The sequence below is a fragment of the Bombus impatiens genome, unplaced genomic scaffold (assembly GCF_000188095.3).
Source record: "Bombus impatiens unplaced genomic scaffold, BIMP_2.2 scf_0060, whole genome shotgun sequence".
Lineage (NCBI taxonomy): Eukaryota > Metazoa > Arthropoda > Insecta > Hymenoptera > Apidae > Bombus > Bombus impatiens.
The window spans coordinates 1,892,273-1,913,494 of record NT_176479.1 but is presented as its reverse complement, the minus strand read 5'-3'; the positions used below and the strand labels follow the sequence as shown (position 1 = coordinate 1,913,494).

Here is a 21,222-nt window from a genome sequence, read left to right as displayed (position 1 = left end):
ATCGCCGAAAGATTTCAAAGGGATCTTGCCGGCCCTTCGCCCCTCTATCTCCACTGATTTCCTGTACATCACGAGGATTAATCCTTCGTGCACGAGCATACCTCGTACCTTTGCCACGCCGCCCTGCCATTGTTTCCCTCGATTCACCCTCGTTCGGGTAAATACACGCGGTGCCCTTTCATTTTACCATCTACGTACGTTTAACTGTGTTTGAGTTTTCAGTATGTGGAACTTTTGGAAAATTTCTGCTCTTCGGAAGTTCGTGTATTCTGGCGGTACGATCGAATTTTCTTCAGCTTAGATCCTCGCACATTTTTTCCGTAGTTTCGATTCCACTTTTGAATTTTGAGAAATTTGCGATTTCTATGAGATTCTTTTACTTGAGAAGATTAAATGCTTCTCTTCGATGGTCGTGCTTCGAGAAAGTTGAAATTCTATGGAAAATTTCTTTAGTCTAGATTATTTTTTATTTATCTTTATTTCTCTATTATTTATTTAAATGAATTTTACTTGTACAGTGGATAAATGTCAATTATTATCAACGTATCATTTCAGTCAGATCAAGGCATTTGTTGGAATGTTTCTCGAAACCAAGAAAGTTTTTATAATTTTATATTTACATTTTATATATTCAAAGTATTTAGATGTTATAATCTAGACCTTAAATCATGCTGGAAGTTAAGCCAAAAATAATAGAAGTAGCCAAGAAAAAAGTTTTACGAAAACAAAGAAGAAAATCTAGTGGAAAGAACAAAAGATTATTACAGCAATTAATTATTCACAAATAATAGTAACAAATATTTAAGTTAATTATGAGACTATCCAATGCGTTACTAACATATCAGACATGAAAATCAGTTTGAAAAGCTATATAATGCCATTTTTGGAAATAAAATTTCACCTCAGAGATAGGTTTTTAATAATTAAACAAGATTCTGACGCGGCGTGGATGAACTTTGCTAACCCTGCTTAACTCGGCTCAACTAAATTAATCAAGCGTTAGATATTAACCCGTGAAATTGCTTAAGCTGTTTGACCACTGTCGCGACGATTTATGTTTCATTCGGTCAAATGGAATCGCGTGAATAATTTCGTTCTCGATGAAAATTGATCTCGCACCTTCAATATTTCTTCCGACGTTATTCAAATTAATAAAACAACGATCCGTATACGTTTCACGTATTTTCAGAAGATTATATGTATTTTATATAGACAGAAAAAAAATCATTATTCGGAATATTCTGACAACGTATCGTCAGGTAATAATAAAAAATTTTTGAGGCTATCGAGTCGGTTGATACCTTTTCCCACGCCATGTCGGTGCACTTTATTAAGAGATTTTATTTCGATAAAACAGAAACGGCTCTACGAGCATCGCATTTTTCCCTTGTAAATAACTGGTCGATAGAGATTCCTCTATGCATTCTTGATACTGGCCTGTATTTTTTTTTCTATCCTTCGTAAAAGGAAAGGAAGTCAATGGTTCTCGTTGCTCGTTTTGCCAAGGAAAATTCACGGTAACGAGATCAAGAAATTTTTCGATAAAACGGCCAAGTAAAGGAAATACTGTAATTTCGTATAATCAGTGAAACACTCTTGGATATTCGTTTCTCAGGATCGCGGAATTTTCCTATTATTTTTTTGTGGAATTATTCGCTTTCCAACTTCCATATTAATTTAACGTCGGTGATTTTAAAAGTATTTCACTGTGAAATCATAAATTCTTTCGTAAGCAACGCACAGATTTCACAATTAACGGGAATTACAAAGAGTAATCGATTTGTATGAATCTTATGAAAATTGTTCAATTAAGGAAATTATTAAGAAACAAATTTCATAAAGATTTTGTAACTAGAAAAACTGTATAAAGACTACTTAAAAAAAAATCTCATAAATGTTACATAAATTTAGAAATCTATAAGAACACACGTAGAATTGAAACTAGCAAGATAATGAAAGTTAAGCTGAATTGAAATATACACGAGTCATGTGAAATGAGGACAAATTTAGAGAAAATTGTTGAAACAGAGAAAAATATCGACGAATCTTTATCGTTATCGTTTCAAGCTGAATGAAGGAGGAGGCAGCTAAGAAAATAGAACGAACGTTCGACGCTTTGCAGGTATCGTCTATCTTCTCTCAATTCCCTTTGTTGTTTTTCCTAAATCGCATCTCAAAGGTGTTCTCAATCACGCTCGGGGCTGTTTCAAGCATCTACGTTCCTTCTACGCTGATGTTAAGATCGAAACGGATATTCGACGATCGTGTAAATTACAGTTGTAAATTTACCGACGCGACAAACTGCTACGTCTCCCTAAACCCTATCCCGTATTCTTTTTTCTCCCTACAGAAACGACCATTCGCGTTCATCGTCATAAATTTCGACCAGTCTTTCGGAAAGCACCGATTCGTCTCATTTTGTTTCGATTCTCTTTATGCTTCTTTTCTGATAATGCAATTTGTTGATTAGAATTTCCCAACAAGCTACATGTTGAATTAGTAGATATCTGGCAAATTGTTTAACCTTCATGTTTTAAGTGAAATTTTCTAATGTAATTCGTCGATTATAATTCGATGGACGAAGAAGAAATTGTTGATAATTTTGGATCTTAATTGCCGAAATAATGGCAGAGGAATACTAAGTTTACATTTAGAATTTATATTAGAATAGTTATAGATTTATTTGATAAACGATTTCAAGGATATTCGTCGATACACATTTACACGCACCTTCTTTGTCTCACCTTCTTTCATACCAGACTGTTAACTAAAGAGTTTACATTCTTTTGTTTTCGAGACGCCGCGCACACACATACTTCCGCACGCTCATATTCACATACATGTATCACTACTACGCGGTCAATTCAGTCTAGCACACAAAATTATACATATCTCGGTAGAAATAAATGTTGATTTATATAATCTGTTGATCGTAAGAAAAAACGAAGAAGGAATTAATGGAGGATAAAATTTATCAATCACTTTACAAAACTAATCCTGAAACACCTATAGAATATTTTGTAAATGTAATTGAGGAACTGTAGCATACTTGCAAAGAAGAAATAATCCTGTACAGTACTTTGTAAACAGATTTCAAAAATAGACTCATCTCCTCAAAGAACTCAATTGGCTAAATTATTAGTCTGCTATAATGAAAACTCCCAATATCAAATCACCGTAGTATTTAAAAACATAACATACTCTTCTTAAATAGCGATACACTCGACCAACCAACGAACAATTCGTATTACAAATTAACCATTACATATACCAACTTCAGGGTAATTGCTTCGATCTGACATAGCAGGCGACACGCTCAAACAGAGAAAGAGCAGCAGAGACTGGTAGAAAATCAAACGCTGACTTTTAACCACCGATCCAGCTTTCTTCGTTCTTTCATGCAGGCAGCGCACTCGTTTCTTTCTCTCGATAATGGCATTGCCGCGGCACTTCCGCCACCGCTTCGACCTCGTTGAAAGGCCTACGATGCGACGAGTCTTCAAAGACGTCGCTGACGCTGTTGCAACACGATGAACCTTCCGAAGAGAGATAAGCGACGACACTTGTGATAGAAGAGATAGATAGATAGATGGATAGAGAGAGAGAGAAAGCCAAGGATGAGCATAAATCCAGCGCGTCTGATCAAAGTACGACTAGCACTACTTGCAAAAGGGGAAGATTCACCGCGTCCTACACAAATTCACTTCCCTTAGACTTTCTCGCGTTTCACTTCATGCTACACTCTTAAAGTTATCCTTTTGTTTTTCCAGAGGCTCATCGCGCGGAATGTAAGAAGAAACGTAGACTTTTCTCCTGAAAATATAGTCCAACTGTTGATACCGCGAGACGGATGGGAAATTAAGCGTACTGCGTAGATTCTGGTTCAGTTTTGCTATCTTTCTTGGTGTTCATGTAAACAGTGGTTTTCTTTCGTTTAGAATTTCGGCAAGGTAAATTATGGTAAGAGACGCTGAAGTCATTAAGCGTTCACGAGGCAAAGAAAGTGGAATAAGCTTATTTTTTGAAATGGTTTTTGAAACGTTTATTTTCATTGATTCCGGTTTACTTAAAAGGGTTGCAGTTGATGTTTTACAGGTAATTTTGCTCAACTCGTTCATGGTAAATATTGAGATTCGTTGGAAAAGTATTAGAAACGTGATTAAATAGTATCAAGTCAGATATCGCAGTCTTGCTTCGAACGTGACGTAATTCAAGAACAGAATTTAAGAAAATGTAACGAACTCATTATTCCATTACATTATTTTGTTTATTAAATTTTTCAGTAAGAGAAATGATACTTCTAAAACAGGATCAAATGTCGCTTTTGTCACCTTTAGTTTACGATTCAATTTAAGCAATTCAACAAATTGAAGCAAGTTCTGGGAAATTTTTCACAGTGATAATTCGAAAAACATGTTTACATAATATATTGGTTTACACAAGGAGGTGTAGAGTACGGGTCGATGAAATATTTTCTCGTTAAGTTTCATGATTGCATTCGCGTCGCCAATATTTCGCCAGGGGAATACACCTAAAAAATTATAGCAGTCAATGATCGAGACAAATTGAATCCAGCCGGATGTAAATTAAATTTTACAATTTTCACGATGCGATCTGGTAAATGACGGTGCGAAAAGCGTACCTGTGCGCGAAGGGGTTCGCCGTGTGTCGATTTAATTAAATTTTAGGCAGCCCGTGTAATCGAATCCTAGTACAACTGCGATTACGAAAGTCGTTCTATGTTTAATGCCCTGCAGGGAAATAGTAAATGCAATTTAGAACGTCCTGCGGCGCAGTTAATTTATTGATATCGAGAGCGCCACCGTAATTTTCCACCGGTGCTAATAATGTACAATAAAGTTTTAACGAACCCTACGTCCGCCGAATAAAACGCCATAGAAACGCACAGAAATGAAAGAAAAGAAGAAACGAGGATTGCACGTTTTGCCAGAAGCGAAAAGAGGATACTCTTTTTTCGGTACAGTTACTCGCCGAACAAATTACTCATCGAAATTTGGGGAATTCAATCTCTACACGAATCTCCAATTGAATTCGACTGGAAAATTATTTAGAACGTAGCATGAAATTTACAGCGGGAATTAGTTTCTAAAGAGACTATTAAGCACTATAAAACACCTACTGATTATTTAAAAGAAAAATCTCTAATCTTTCATCGTCGACATTCGTCAAACCAAACCAACAAAATTACCAACTTCTCAATCTTTCTATAACACAAACGCAAATTTCTATGACATGGGAAATCTCTAACCTTCCATCCTGAAAGATGAAGAGGTCGTAAATGTAAAATATATAGCTCTGATTCGTGTTATAGTAGGGAAAATACCTAATTTGAAATAATTTAAAAGTAGCAAAAAGAACGAAATCTGGCAAACTTTCCAATCTTCCTATAACACGAATCAAAGAACAAGCAATAATCCGTGAAGATTCAACATCGACCGAAAGTTCAAAGGTCGACGGAGGAATCCACTTCGTTCATACTCTTATTCCGAATATCGGTAGCTACGAGCTGCCTGTTTTTCCTACGGCTCGTTAGATCGATCGACTTCACCATGGTCCACTAGCTGACATCGAGATTCGTTATCGTCTCGGCTCTCGGCGATCTTAGGGTCGGGGGTGGTTTGCCGGAAATTCAGGATTCAGCCCGTCTACGAGCGCAAACACAGACATACTCTTTCAAGTATCTTCGCTTTATCCGATGGTTCGTTGGATGGATCTTCGCGCTCCATCCGCATTCTGCCTCTTACCACCCTTCGCCCATACTACCTTTATGCTTTGGCCGATACTTTGTTACCACCACTGCATAATCACCGGGTCGAAACACTGGAAATCCGCAAGCGAAGCCAGAATTACGTATTAGAACGCTTTAAACACTCGCTTTGAAGGATGGAAACCGCGTTCACACGTGTACGTGTCACATATCTCTGCTCAATTGGTCTACTAGTTCTTTGGAAAAAGCTGCTTCAGCGATTTCGTTTCCGACGACGATGTCGTGATGGGACAGATTGAGCTTTTGTACGGGCATTACGTATCTGCTTTGCTCGAATACTTTTGCAGATACTCGCGTGGAATATGGAATCATACGATAGTCTTGTTCTTTCAGAAATGATCAACGTTAGGACCATCGAACGACTAAAGTATGAAACATCAAATTATTTTCTTACGATCAATTTATTATTATATTATTTATAAGCGAGACTCGACGTGGTTATTTTGATCAAATTTGAAACAAATTTAAAAGTATATACGTAAGATGGTATTATAAGCCTAAATGATAAATTGAGATTCATTGGAGCATCAGTCAGAGTTAAGAATTAAGATCTGAGAATCGAGAAAGTTTTATATATTTTCGTATAAATAGTTAATGTGATTGTCGTTTCATTGTTAGATATACCTTTTATTATTTATTGTTTAAAGAAATGACGAATGAAAAGCCTGTGTAAAACACAGTAAATCCCTAAAACATCGTAGCTGAAATTAATTTTTGTATGTATATTAAAGGGTAAGAACATAACATTATACTTGAATTATATGGTAATTTGGTTGTATGATTACTTGAGTAACGTGAATTTGATTGTGGGTTAGAACGAGGTATAAATTGCAGGAAATCGTGTAGAAATATATTATAATTTAGGTTGTATTATGGTGTTTTGCGTAGTAGGTGGGACGTAGGTCGGTCCCTTGTATAGCAACTTGGATCACGCCATGAGTTATGGCATAGTGACCTGGATCGCAACATGTTCTGCTATGTAATGTTTTGGATTACGTTATGAATTATAGGATAGTGATCTGAACTATCCCACAAGCCACGTTATCGTAAGTTAGATCATTGCAATTTTACAATTTGGTATAAGGAAATTCAATGTATGTTATAACTAAACTGCGGTTTTTTACGCAAATTCATATTTTTATGGATATAATTAAAAAAGTAGAATCTCGATGGAAAATTAGTTTGCCTATCAAATATTACAGAAAGCACTATACTTCGGATGTTTTATATATTTTCTCATGTTATATACATTCTATACAATTTTGCACGTGCAAATTCTTTATAAATACATCAGAATACGAGATCTAGTTATAATTTAACACATTCCATTTTATTGTGAATTATGAACAACATATTTCATGAACACATTTACTTTTTACGGAATTTATTTCACGAAGTAATTTGTGTATTAGTAAGAATTAGTGATAAAAAAATGTTTTGAAAGGGAATAATTTGTTTATGATCATTATGTGAATATGCGTGGCAATTAATGCGTCTATAGCATAATGGAAACTATTTTCAATTTCTCCGTTTCACCTCAAAAAAAAAAGAAGAGAAAAGAAAGCAAATGATAATAGAAAACAGATACCTCCAACTCTTAAACCTCCGATTCTTTCTAAAAAAAAAACTAATTTCAAATGTAAAAAAAAAAATGAAAAATCGAATACACTTGAAAGAAACAATTTAGAAAAAATCTCCAATAAATATAAATATCCAATTTCTCAAAATAGAAAAGAACAAATTCTCTAACCTTTATTAAAAAAAAACACTAGTAGTAGTTAAGACGATACGTAAAATCGCTGATAAATTTCTTAACGTTTGGATTTCGCGGAAAATTCTCAACCGTGTCTACTGGAGGAAATTCGCGACGGCTTGAGGTTTGAAGGATAATTCGTGCGTTAGAGACGCGGCGTCGTCGCGTCACGACGTTCCTGCGGCCTATGGGCATGCCATCAGGATTTCTGGCACAATGCTGTATTCCAGCGTGATAGATATACAGCTGTAATCCCACGCGTTCATCCCCTTCGTCTCTCTCTCTCTCCCTCTCTCACCCTCTCTCACCCTTCTCTCCCTAGCTATATTAACTCACGAGTACTGCGTACACGAACGGCACTCGCGTACCACCCTATACATCTACCAACGCGACAATGCATAGCGAGCTCGAGGGTGCGCGTGCATTAATATGTAGATGCGCGTGTACGTGTACCCGTTGGGATTTCCACATTCATATGTAGATGCGTACAAGTAAACCGGTTTAATTTGTGAAAAAAGTCGGAACAAGCGTATTATCGACGTCAAATCGTATTAACAATTTCATTTGATCGTAATATATGGCAGTTAAGTTTTTATTACAATTGTGGTTTATTGGTTTTGATAGAGATATCGGCGGTTTATGATGGAATAGGAAATGGTTTCTAACAATTTGTATCGATTGGAATGATTAGCATCGAGCGTGATGGGCTATAGTGCGAGATGATGAATTAAACGTAGGTCATATCAAATTTCTATAAAAAATTATCAAATTGAAATCGTATTTCTGGTTTATGGGTCGCGACAAATATCGAGTTAACGATTTATCATTTCTACAACGAGCCAACGTTAAGTGCGACGTTTAAAGCAACTCTTTTACACGAATTTTCCTGCAATTCTTTTTTCCCTGCAGAATAATATGATAATGTAAAACTTGCTGGAGCCTTCGTGCTTTTTTTCACGAAGACATTCCCTTTTCACCAAGCACAATCGACAACCAACGAAATTCACGATAACAACGACTCTCCATTCGTATTGACTGAAATAGGGAGAAGTTACGACAACAAAGGGCCCTTCAAAGGGCGGCTTTCGGTAAACTGTTTCGATGGACGAACTCGTTAAACAACGATTCAACCGAGGAACACGGAGGCGTCGATTCATTAGTCAATTTCTTCCGGGTAAACTTGGCGAAAGAAAAACGGAGATAAGAGAAAAAAGGAAGAGAAGGAAAGAGGGAGAGAAAAAACGAGAAGAAAATATTACCTAAGGACGTAGAATTGAAGGGAGAAGTTGATTTCCCCGCAAGTTCACCGTGAACTTCGGTTGGTTTGCGTCGGTGAGGAGGAAAAAATCGAGGTGTTCTCGAGTTGACGGCCTTTTAACACCGGCCGGAAGTAAGAGTGCCACTTCTGACAACAGACAATTGCAACGCGACGAGAGTCGTTCAACTATAAACGACCACTACAATTACGAGGAACGCGCAGCCACGCTCTCTCGACTGGTTAACGTTCTGCGCGGAATAATTAAGCAAATTTGCGCCGACGTTTCTGATTTAACTTCTACTGGCGGTCGCGTGGGCGAATTTGTCCGTGCTTTCCGCTCTCTAGTGTCGCGAGAAGAATCGCGGAAATAGTCTGGAGCACGTGGTTTCCCGAGTACATGCCTGCTAGACTAACGAGTCGAGTTTCCCACGAAGCGACAAACAATCGATAATAGAATTGTATGAAATTACAACGTGTCGATGGCTTCCTGCAAATAGAGCTATTTATCATAAAAACAATGACGTAATTTTATAATTACTACAAGATATTTCATATTACTGCCAGATTTATAAATACTACAAGATACGATGAACGTTATATAAAAATACGATTGAATTAACTTTCCTAGGAATATCAAATAAAAAGCTTTCAGAATTGTTAGACAACTGATAGATCGATTAAATATTTCGGGAATAAAGGCTTAATTTGATAACGAAAGTTACGAATATTTTTCGTGGAAGTTTGATATTCGTATTTTTCGTGAACGAGAGTGGCTCTAGTTAATTATAAACCGATGACACGATTTCCAGTAATAATACCGCGATAGTTGGTTACTTTCGACGATAATCCTCTCTTACGTTATTATCTGGCATTTGCATCGGAAAGATTAAACCGTGAAGTTAAATTACATACTGTGTGAGAGATAGGAGGTGAGAGGTAAAGAGCGAGAGCAGTAAAATCAGAATACTCTCGATAACGGGCTCGCGTGCGATAACGCATATTGTGCTGATGAATTGCTCGCATACCTTTATCTACACACAGAGAATACCTTTCTACAAATCGTTGATTATTCGACAAAACATTTGGCGCGGGCGTCATGGTTGTTGGGATCATTACTGGAGTGTAAATCGAGAAGTATTCGCAGTAATTTATGCAATATACTGGATAGAGCCACATTGATTTTGTGTTTCGAGATAGATTTATCCGTAAATACCAGAAATTATTGCATACTGGATTATGTAATAAGGTTACATTTTTTTAAAAGATCATTTTTTTTAAAAGAACATTGTTATTTTCATATAAGATCATTTAATTAACGATGTAAGAAAATGACAGAAGTATTTCTATTTATAAGTTGAGAATAAAACTACCTTAAAATTATAAACGTTTATCTACAATATGACAAACATTCAATTAATAAAATATTCAGTTAATACAAATGATCTTAAGTAATTGATCTGTATAAATTATTCCATTATTCCATTATTCTGTTCTTTTCTGCTAGTGTATTAAATAGATACTATAAGATTGTCTGCACTACCTTTATAACTATAGAACTTTGTGTATAAATTGAACTAATTATATCAATTAATTGATCTTAATTTAGTTATTTATTTGGACTTAACTAATTTCCAGTAATAGGCGACTGTTTCTATAATGACAAGTCGGGGAAGATTCAGAAAACTTTTAAACAACGAATTAATCAGATTTTTTCTCTTTCTAAAAATTCGTTAAAATACTCGAGATTTGGTCCAATTAATTCCCCCACCAATATAATGGTAATACGTATGTTGAAGAAGAAGATTTAGAAAATCTCTGTACGACAAATTAATCAACTTTTCCAGTAAAATACTGGGCAGTTGAACGATTTTTACGAGATTCCCAGTTGTACGTTCGCGTAGAAATTAAACCAATTATGCCTGTCAATTTGCGTCCTCCGCGGTACCATAATAATAGCACTCGAATCCCGTCGCACGCTGTTTGACCATTACGGAGGCATGCCGGCTGTCATGCTTCTCGTAAATACCTACGGTCATCAAAAGGGTCCTCAGAATCCCGCAGCGCCGATTTCCATAGCCATTGATCTATTCTGAACCCAATGCTAGAATTAACCGATCGATTGGCCACCCTGCATTTCGAATCCGCGACTGCCATCGACTGGAACGCGACTAATTACATTCGCGATTCACGTTAAATCCCTTTGTTGTTCGTTTTCGATCTAATCGCCTCGCGGATTTTGTTTGATTTTTGTCTAATTCTTGTTCAATATCATTTTTATAATACTTTCGTGCATATCCTTGCTGATTTGGTTCGATTAGCAAATTAATGGGTAGATTGTTTTATGGTAAGAAATTTCGGATAGCGGAGTATTCTAATATTTCATTTAATATCACTAGTTTTGTTAGGTTAACTTGGATTCCAGCTGGGTTATTTAATTTTAAGCTTAAATTTTGTTGTATTTCATGTCCTATATCTTATGTAATTTTGCATGTGGTTTAGTTCGCTTTGGCTTGATTAATCATTTGACGAATAGATTCTTTCGTAGTGAAAAATTTCGAATTGTGGAGTATTACAAGATTTAACAGAGAAGAAGAATTTAAAGATTCGCCTAAGTTATCTGATATTAGGGAAAATAGTGTTTATATTCGTGTGTATTTTATCATCAAAATACGTATCGTATATGTTATGTAATAACGTAAAAGTAAATTTAATAACTAAAAGAAGTTGATATTTTATAACGTTAATTTTCACATCAACCAAATGGTACAGCACGCATCATGGATCATTTTGAATCATTCAATTTAATCACGATAAGAAAAAAAAAAACGTCGGGCGTACACCAGGTTCAAAGAGGTGGAATTTAACGACAAAATCGAGTTCCTTGGAGCATCTTGAGCCGAGGATTTCGTGTGTCTGATGGAATTTCCTCGAGAATGGCCAGGGAAGCTTCCCATTCGTGCCCAACCATACACAGCCATGGTCTGACTCAGGTTCTCTGACCTACTTGCGTGCCCGAAAGAGGCGATTTTCGGATTCTATGACACGTCTTACTTTTTCCACGCAAAAGATACACCGTAGAAACCCGTATGGGGAACCATTTCTCCGACGAAAAATGTTACCATGCGATAGAGCCCCGTCTTCTTATTGCACGCAGCACTGCCACGAAGTTTCAGCTCAATCTTCGACGAAAAATTGAATGCCGATACGAACGAAAGTCCGAATGAAATACATTTTCCTCGCGTGATCCTTCAATGCAGAAACTTTCTCGCATTCCGTGAAAATTCTTCGCTATATATAGAATGCGAGCGTTTTTCTAGAGGAATTTATTGTACTGTCTGTATTACGCGAAGATTACAGCAGAAGAATATGATAAACTGATGTTACATTTATCAATTAATAATTTTCTTTAACTCAGTGCATTTCTATCGAATGTATTTCAGTATTTCGAAATACCAAATTTCTGGTCAGTAGTGCATATCTTAAATTTATTTAGATTAAGTTTATTTATTACGATAATTATCGTAATCAAAAACAAGGAAGCATGGTATTTAATGTAATACTTAAAAAGCTGATACTTCAAAATTCCAGGGAATCGTATACAAAACATTGTCAGTGAATCCTTGACGTCATTTGCCACAAATATATTTATCACATTTTATAATTTCCAATCTATTTTTCAAACGTTCTCTGAACTTACTAATCAACTCGTAATCGTAATCGTATGATGGAAAAAGTTTATTAAAAATGGAAACATTCCTTTGCTGATAATACAATCCAAAATTCATAAAAACCGATCGTACATCTTTTTCATGATTTCATAGTGGCCTGAAGATGAAACGAACAGTATAGAAGTACAGGTGACGAATGGAGGGAGATCACGTCGAGCCGTGAAGTAATGAAAAGGTTGAAGTGCGGCCAACAATTATAGCTGAGCATTCTCGATGAGCAGCATCGGGTGCTTTCAATGCGCCATGAATCAACGCCAGTCAACGGCATTTACCACCGACCGCATTCCTCCGCGTTAAGCACATCCCCATCCACTTTTATCATTCATTTCTCGTTGCAACTATTTACGCTTTTCCTTTTAGCGTTTCACTTATCTTCTACCGTATTGCTTTTTACTTCGCGTGAATTTATAACCATCCTTTCCTCTCTACGTTTTTCCCTTTTATTTTATAAAAATATCATTTTAGCGAGTCGAAGCTGAAAAAGGATAAACTATTTTTGACAAACTCGATTTCATAGTGCAGATTGACGGTCGCTAATGAGAGAAAAGCCTTTTCAAAAAGGTGATGCTAGTGAAAAGTTTTATTTTACGGATGTTATTGCGAACGTAACAGTAGGAGGTTTTACTTTAAAAATGTCCTTTCGGATTGCTTTGGACTCCATATTTTAATAATTTTAATGAACGTAATTCATCTCATAGGGTGTAAAATTTGAAAAACCTTTTTGAATAATTTTGATATTTTCTACAATTATAATTACTGATGTAGGTACATTAGTAATTAAGTGGACAACATATTCTGAAATTAGATTTAATATTTTGTTCATTAATATTTTAGTATTTTATTTCAATAGCACGTTAATCAAACACCACATTTTAATAATTGTAACGAACGTAATTCATCTCATAGGGAGTAAAATTTCAAAAAACTTTTTGAATAATTTTGATATTTTCTAAGTGAACAAAATATTCTGAAATTAGATTGAATATTTTGTTCATGAATATTTTAGTATTTTATTTCAATAGCGTGTTAATCAAACCTACAACCTATGATTTTAATACTTAAAAGATATAAACTATTACTAACCTATAAATTAAACTAATGCAAATAATAACGAATAACTATTCGAAATGTTCGGTCTACGATGCAGCTTAATTTTCCTGAAACGATCACTGCTTTCCATAATTGGATCGAGGTTTAATTCGATATCAAAGCCACGGATCGTCCACGCTCTGATTTTACGATGACTCGAAGGAAATTAATTTCACGATATTAGACGCGAACGAAACGCGCGGTTACGGAAACCGAATTTCGTTCGAACGCGTTATACACGACGTCGTCCAATTTAACGATCGTATTCTTTTACGAGATCGCTTCGTCGCGAACCGTATAGCTCGCGGTATGTAAATAACGTTTACGGTGAACGAGTATCCGCCACGTTTCCGGATATTACGTCGGGAGAAACGACTTTGAATTGCGATTCGACGTGACCACGCTTCGTCACTCCAGACAACGGAAACGGTTTATTTTATTGGGACATTTTGCTCGTATCAAGAGTTATAAAAGTTTATCCGTACTGATCGCCTATATAAAAAAATAACATTTACATAATGATTTATCAAACGATAATATTAGTAAATCGGGAAATTAGAAAATAATTTAGGTCATAGAGTCCATTTATTAAAACGTGTAAACATTTTGTAAGTAATTAAATATTTTCATACAATAATGAAACATTTGATTTTTCATGATACGAATGAAAAATAACAAATAGTAGAGAAAACAAGCAAACTCCAATTGTACAAACTGTTTGTCTCTCGATAAGTTCAGATAATTGCGATTCTACTGTAAATTTTTCTTTTGCTATTTTATCATATTGTTAATTCTAATTCAGATTATAATTGTTCTTTACCAGTTATATTTTAAATAGATACAGATTGATAAATAAACTAACGTTTTATACTTATACTTAGTCATAATTTGGTTTATTCACGTTTAATATTAGTTGTTAAAAGCTATAATTAATATTGCAACTGCTTTCTGTCATAAGCTACAGAGAATTAAAACGTGATGTTCTTTGAATTGTAAAATATCAGCTGTGAATAAAAATATATATACGATGGCTATTATTTCCATGCAAATTTTTAATCGAAAAGTTCCTCTTTGGATAAGTCTCGCTAGATTGATTGATAATGTTCCGAAATGTTATATAGTAAGTATCGATGTCGATGAATTTCGAAGATCGACAATCGCAGAATATTTACATGCGGATATATATCATATTATAACTGTGTATGTCAATACCAGTATATCGTAAAAAGAACTGGAGTTTGTTCACAGACGGATTTCGAAATCCTATGTGTGTACAACGGACTCATAAATCTTGAAAAACTCTAAACGGATATAGTTTACGAATACAGTGTATTTACAATAAAATATGCATCCGTTTTACAATTGTTTTAAAAGTAAAGAATCAAACGAATTAAACGAATTACAATTATTCCATCTACTTTGCATATATAATACGTATGTTAGAAATAACGAACTAAGAGAAACGAATGAAAATGAAATAAATCGATCAAAACACTTTGTCCAATGAAATATTCGTTTTGTAAGAATATATTTATTTAAGTTTTCTTTATTTCCGTTAAAATGGAAACGAAAACAAATGTAGACACGAACTACCGTCGCGAAAAATGTGAAAACATTACGAGAATCTGCAAAAAGCGAGGTGTTCTGCATACGTGGATTCTGTATGTACCGTCGAACGTTATCGAATGTTGCGAAAACGCTCGAAATGTTTGCAGAGGCACGAATGTACTGGATGATATTCACCCGTGCAAAATACACGATTCGATATCAACCATGCATTCGATCTTTCGTCGTTGTTGGTACGATAAATTGTCTCACTTTCTTTTTGATAATCTGTCGAGATTTGCTGTATTTTCTCCATCTTGTTACAACGAGTATTATTTTATAGGAGAATAAATTCTACAGGAACAATTTATCGAGTAGTATAAATTTGCATTATATTTTTCGAACTAATGTCAGGAAGGATCTTCGTTCTAGAATTTAGTTTTAAGCCAATTTCATTGAAAGGAAGAAACGTGTATCTCTACAGAGGTTTTCTAGATAGAAGAAGTCCTGTGGTCTGAGAATTTTTGAGATCGTAAGATAATCACCTTAACAATTCTAATAACTCTAGAACTTGCGCAACTCTCCTACAACGCTAATCTAACACTAAAAATGAAAATAGTGCAAACTCTAGCAAAGAATTTGCCAACTTTGATAACATCGAAATTGTTAAATTCCCGAATTCTCCAAAAATCCACCAACTAACTTCGCAATTCGAGTAATCTGAAAGTTTCTCTAGCTGCACAACTTCTCTTCAAACAGTTCCCAGAACTATTTCCCTCCCGATACAGAAGTAATAGAGAGATTTCAAAAATTCCTCCGCGCTGCTAGCATAGTGGATCAATTTTTCCAAAGTTTAGAGTAGAAACGAATCTCGTCGTGTTTCTCTATTCTGCGATGGAAACAAAAAGACAATGGTTGCTGTATAGTGCAACGTTCGTAGAATGATAATGAAAGAACGATTAGGATGATCCCTGGCGCGCATTTCTTTTTATTTTTTTTCAATTCCAATCGGCGAGCTTTTGATCGAACCGTTCGCGATTTAAAGCAAACAGAGACGGTAATCGGTCTAACCGATACAAACGGGACACGTCTGTATGGGCATCAACCGCAGCTACGGCCAATTTGTACGAGACTGTAAACAAGAACGGCACAAAGCAAATTCCGTGCACCGGATACTACGAATCCCGGGAAATGATACAGCACCGATCATGCTGATAACTTGAGCGAAAATTACCGTCTCACCAGATACATCGTTTAATAAGAACATACAAACGTGTAGCAGGTATTTTTCTTAAACACTGTTATAACATGATTTGTATACGAGTGAAAATAGGAAAAAGAGTGTTATATCATCATCCTAATCGTTAAAAACTTTTAACCGTACGATAATACAGAGAGTACAGTCACCGATAATAAAACTGAGAGATGGGCGATTCTTCAAGAAATTATAAATCGAAAATGTGGAACAATTTTTTTTTGTTACTTGTGAGCCTTCAGTCTCGGGAAAGACGACTTTGAAAATTTGTTTCAAAGTTTCAACTTCACATTGTACATTAAGCTAAGTACATTATGAATTACTTAGGTCTTGTGAAACTTTTCATACCTAAATACCTAACGTAAGTACTGTAAATCGGAAAATTCCTAAAAGTCTGCCCTCTAGGAATTTTTCAAATAATCAAATATTATTTCATAATCGTCGATTAAAATAAATGATTTATCCCAATTAAAATAATTCAATTTAATTCAAGTATACCTTTGAGTACTTTTTAATGGATATTATCCTTCGTTATGGAACGTCGTTGTATATGTAGAGTGTATCCACAAAGTGATCAAAAGTAAAGAACAGATTACGAGATAAAATGTAATGGATAGAGGGTCAAAGAGCGAGGTGGAGATAACAGAACGGGTTAACCGGGTTTATTGGGACGCTATGGGGACGGAGAGGTGGGATCGCTTTGCTCTATGAGAACCGGAACCAGGTTAGAGCTCAAGTTATAATCTCAGAATTTCGTGATAGAGTATATAGTCCGTCCGCCTGCGGCGAGAATGTCTGTTAACGTATTTACGAAATCCGTCTTCGCTGATTTAATCGTCAAACGGCCATTTACTTTCGTCCCCAGATGCGGCAAATGAAAGTAGTTTCAATTTCAATTTAAATCGCTTTATCAATAAAATCTTCTTCAAACAACTGTAACTACGATTTAATTCACGATGTTACAGAAATATCCAGCTTAACATTTTCTCCCTTCGTACAGAACGAAATTTTATATCGTAAATTTTTATTTAAAATTGAAAAACCAATTTACTATTGTATATTAAAGATGCTAGTCCTTTCTATGTGTAGAATTAGAGACAACGAATTTGAATATCTCATTAAGATGAATCTTGAATTCGCGAAAAAGAATTTTTCAATCGAAAACAGAATTTCTCTACTTACAAAATTACCGCCTTTGTTAGATATCAACGATGTTTCGTTAACTATCTTTCGTTTACACAAAAATGTTATTTCAATTATTTACTAAATAATCTATTTATTATGAGAATATATAATAAATAAGTATATAACGATAATATTAGTTCGATTAAATTTTACCTTTTACTATTACCTGTCCATATCCTTATTTTTGTCCCCGACTGTATACGAAACCTTGTGGTACAAAAATATCGAAGCAAATCCGTGCGAGACAGCGTCGTGTCGTCTTGTCCGTCGAAAAACGGAAATAGGAGAATAGAACGTGAGTAAGGGAGACAGCGAGAAGAAGCACGGGTCACGGAGAAGGGCGAAGGGTCTGCTTGAAAGGGCTGGCAGGAGGACAAGGGGATTCCCAGAGCCACGGCACTCGAGCGAGTCTGAACCATTACCGGCATGTTTGAGCGACGAGCCGCTTTGATGCCGAAAGCCTACTCGAGAAGGAGCTGATGGAGTGGCTCGAGTGGCTCCTCGAATGGTCCCTCCTTGTCTCAGCACCTGAACCGGATGTCCACACAGGCGTTCCCGGTTTGAGAGTCACGAATTTATGGCCGGCGTGCTAGACTGAATTAGCCTAGCGCATCGTATTGTCGATTAATTATTGATCCGACTCGTTCGATAGATGAATGGTTTAGACGATGATGATACCGAGTTAATGATTTTTAAGACTGATTTCGATAAATTTTGGAATTTTTTTACAGAGTGTTTTTAGCAAATGTTTAATACGATCTCTTTTGTGGCGCTGATGAAGTAAGAAGAAATGTTTGCTGTGATATTTGGCACTGAAATACAGTGGCTACCAACATTATTAGTAGGTAGCATTGTTCTTCAACGAAGAAACGTTTTATAAGTTTTTACGTTTCATTTTCATTTTTGTAATTATATGAAAATGCTGCTAAATCAAACGAAATTTAATGTTCTTGGGCATAATTAATTAATATGTAAATATCAACGGGGTTAGGTTGGGGTTAGGTCATATAACAATGAAGAAGCAAATTGAAACTTTCACGATCGGATCCAACCTTCCGAAAATTTCAGCTTTCTATCTCTATTAGGACGTCAACGAGCCAGAATGTCGAAAGATAGACGCATCATTCATTCCTTTTTTCTCGGTCGTTTACGAATTCGAACGGCAATCGATTTACGTGCAGATATGCACAGAGTCCCGGTCGAATAAAAATGGAAATCGCGGAGGCAGTTTACGCCGGGAATCAATGCAATCCCTTTCCAGATTAAAATTTTATTTGCAATTAAACGACGATGGACCAGCTGTGTTTGCCGTCGCAATGATCTACCTTTCTGATAAAACGAGAAACAACAAACGTAAAATGAAATGAAAAAACAGACAGAAAAAAGAAAAGCACATACGACTGGAACAGGTCATGAAGCATGTAATGGTCGATTCATTCGACTTTGTTTCTCGTGATTATTAAAAACAATCAGTGATTCGTTGAGACCGAAGAATCGCGTGTAACTAAATAAATGATTGCGACATGAAGAATCGCAGTGATCTTAATAGAACTGTAAAATCGGCCTGTCCTTGTTCCCATTGCTAAATGAATCTACGTGAATATTTTTGAGAACACGCACGTCGAACAGTTACGAATAACAGTTAATGTAAAAGGCAGCTCGGGAACAAGAGTAATTTTTAATCATAATTGCCTTGCGGCTAGCATGATCTTCCGCCATTATTATTGAGCGTAATTACCACTACTTTTCAATATATTAGTTCCGGCCATTAGTGTTTCAAGGTCTTTTCTATTTCCTTAATAAATGGTTTCGCGAGCTTGTTCTTTGTACGGAGTTATTTTACGATTTCTTTAATTCTTTTGTATATAGATAAAAAACATTTAAAATTACTGAAATAAATTTTTGTTTTATTTCCAACATTATAATATTCTATCATATTAGATAGTCTATTTATAATATTTATATTAATTATTATCGTACAGTTGTAGGACAAAAGTTGTATAAAAAACACTACTATAATCGAAAGAGTTCATTAAAATATGTAGAAAAAATGAGGAAGCGTAGAGGTACATACATAGATCAATGTTTGTAGATGGTAGCTTTGGAATTATTATGCCAGACCACGCATCCAGTTATGATATGTACTCTCACTGATAGTTAATGATTCAAGGCTGACTCTTGCCACTGGAATTGTTAATGATTCAATATTTATTGACTCGCACTGCCGATGATTCATTGATATATGCTAAGCTGCATCGTTGTAAAATTTATCGTGGAACGTTTGTTTATGTCAACAGAAGCAGCCTGGCCGTTTATGATTGATTTGTACTACTGAGCGCGCAGTTGACTTATGCTACTGGGAGTAAAAGAACCGTTCATATAATACGTATGCGATACGGGAATACGAATATATTCAAGAATCTTGGGATTCGAAATATACAATTGGAAAATTAATTGATTCGAATATGTAGCTTTCAAGATTAGCATCAATTTCTCAATGTCAAAAGTAACAAAACTCATAATGTTACACGAAATTAGTTTCATGTAATTTCCGCGGAATTTCAATTATAGCTAACGTTGATACGTTTAAAGAGAGTGATATATTGACACTCAGATTGATAAATTTAATTTGAAATTATTACGAGTTATCTTATATTTAGAAAATCATGTTTAAAACGAGGATATATGAGGATTCCGTTTAGAATTTCGAAGAATTTCCTGCTTTTGTGCCAAAATTAATATTCCTTCGCACATTTCTTTCCCTACAGAACGAATTACAATTTTCTTACATATTTAAAGCACTTATGAATACGAAATTACATCATGCTTTTAAGAAATCTTAATTAAGTATTCTTTACTCTCCTTGGTTAATCTACATGTTCATAACCTTTTCACAGGAGAAGGAAATTATTTCTCCCAGCAATTAAAGTCGCGTGTATGCACAAAATGAAAATACGTTTCCATTTCTGAAGTTCTATTTAGACAACAATGGAAAACATAATATTCAATGCTATTAAACGTTAATTTCCCGAAATTACAAGAAATAAATTAATCCATTAATTTTGTCCCTTGCACGGCATTACAATAATAATATTATTGAATTTTTACAACATGCAACTTACAAATTATCAACGCTCTAATAATTTTCTTGCGTAATAGCATCAAGTTTAACAACGAAACAAATATGAGCGCTGCAGAAAAGTTTGCGAATTACAAATCGTTCAAGTCTTAAAATTATAAACTAGAAGTTCATAATCTACAACTTTTGACTTGGCAATTCATTAAGATTATTAGTAGATAAATTATTAGAGGTTCCTGCTGAGAATTAAACGTTTTGACAATTCTCTAATAATTTCTCAGGTTAACTTGAGTTTCCCCAAGTGTCTTAATACTTATGAATGGGAATGTACACAGCCGTACATACGCGTACACAGATCTGGAAACGCGACGAGTTGAGGATTTATCATTCAACGCAGTGGTAGTTCGCCAGTTCATTCGTCAGCGAGAGTTACACGGTCGGCGCGGCGGAAAACAGGTCGGAAAAAGCGCGAAAGAAGGACGCGGTGAAAATGGATGCGGCTGCGGGCCACAAGCACGGCCGCTGATTGCGCCGCGTCCCCC

At 35.5% G+C, this 21,222-nt stretch overlaps 1 protein-coding gene across 3 annotated transcripts in view; it reads right to left on the bottom strand.

The window, feature by feature from the left end:
* LOC100748441 (carbonic anhydrase-related protein 10) overlaps window positions 1-21,222 on the bottom strand; it is a 229,351-nt gene that overhangs the window by 28,790 nt on the left and 179,339 nt on the right. The gene's annotated exons all lie outside the window — the stretch shown is intronic.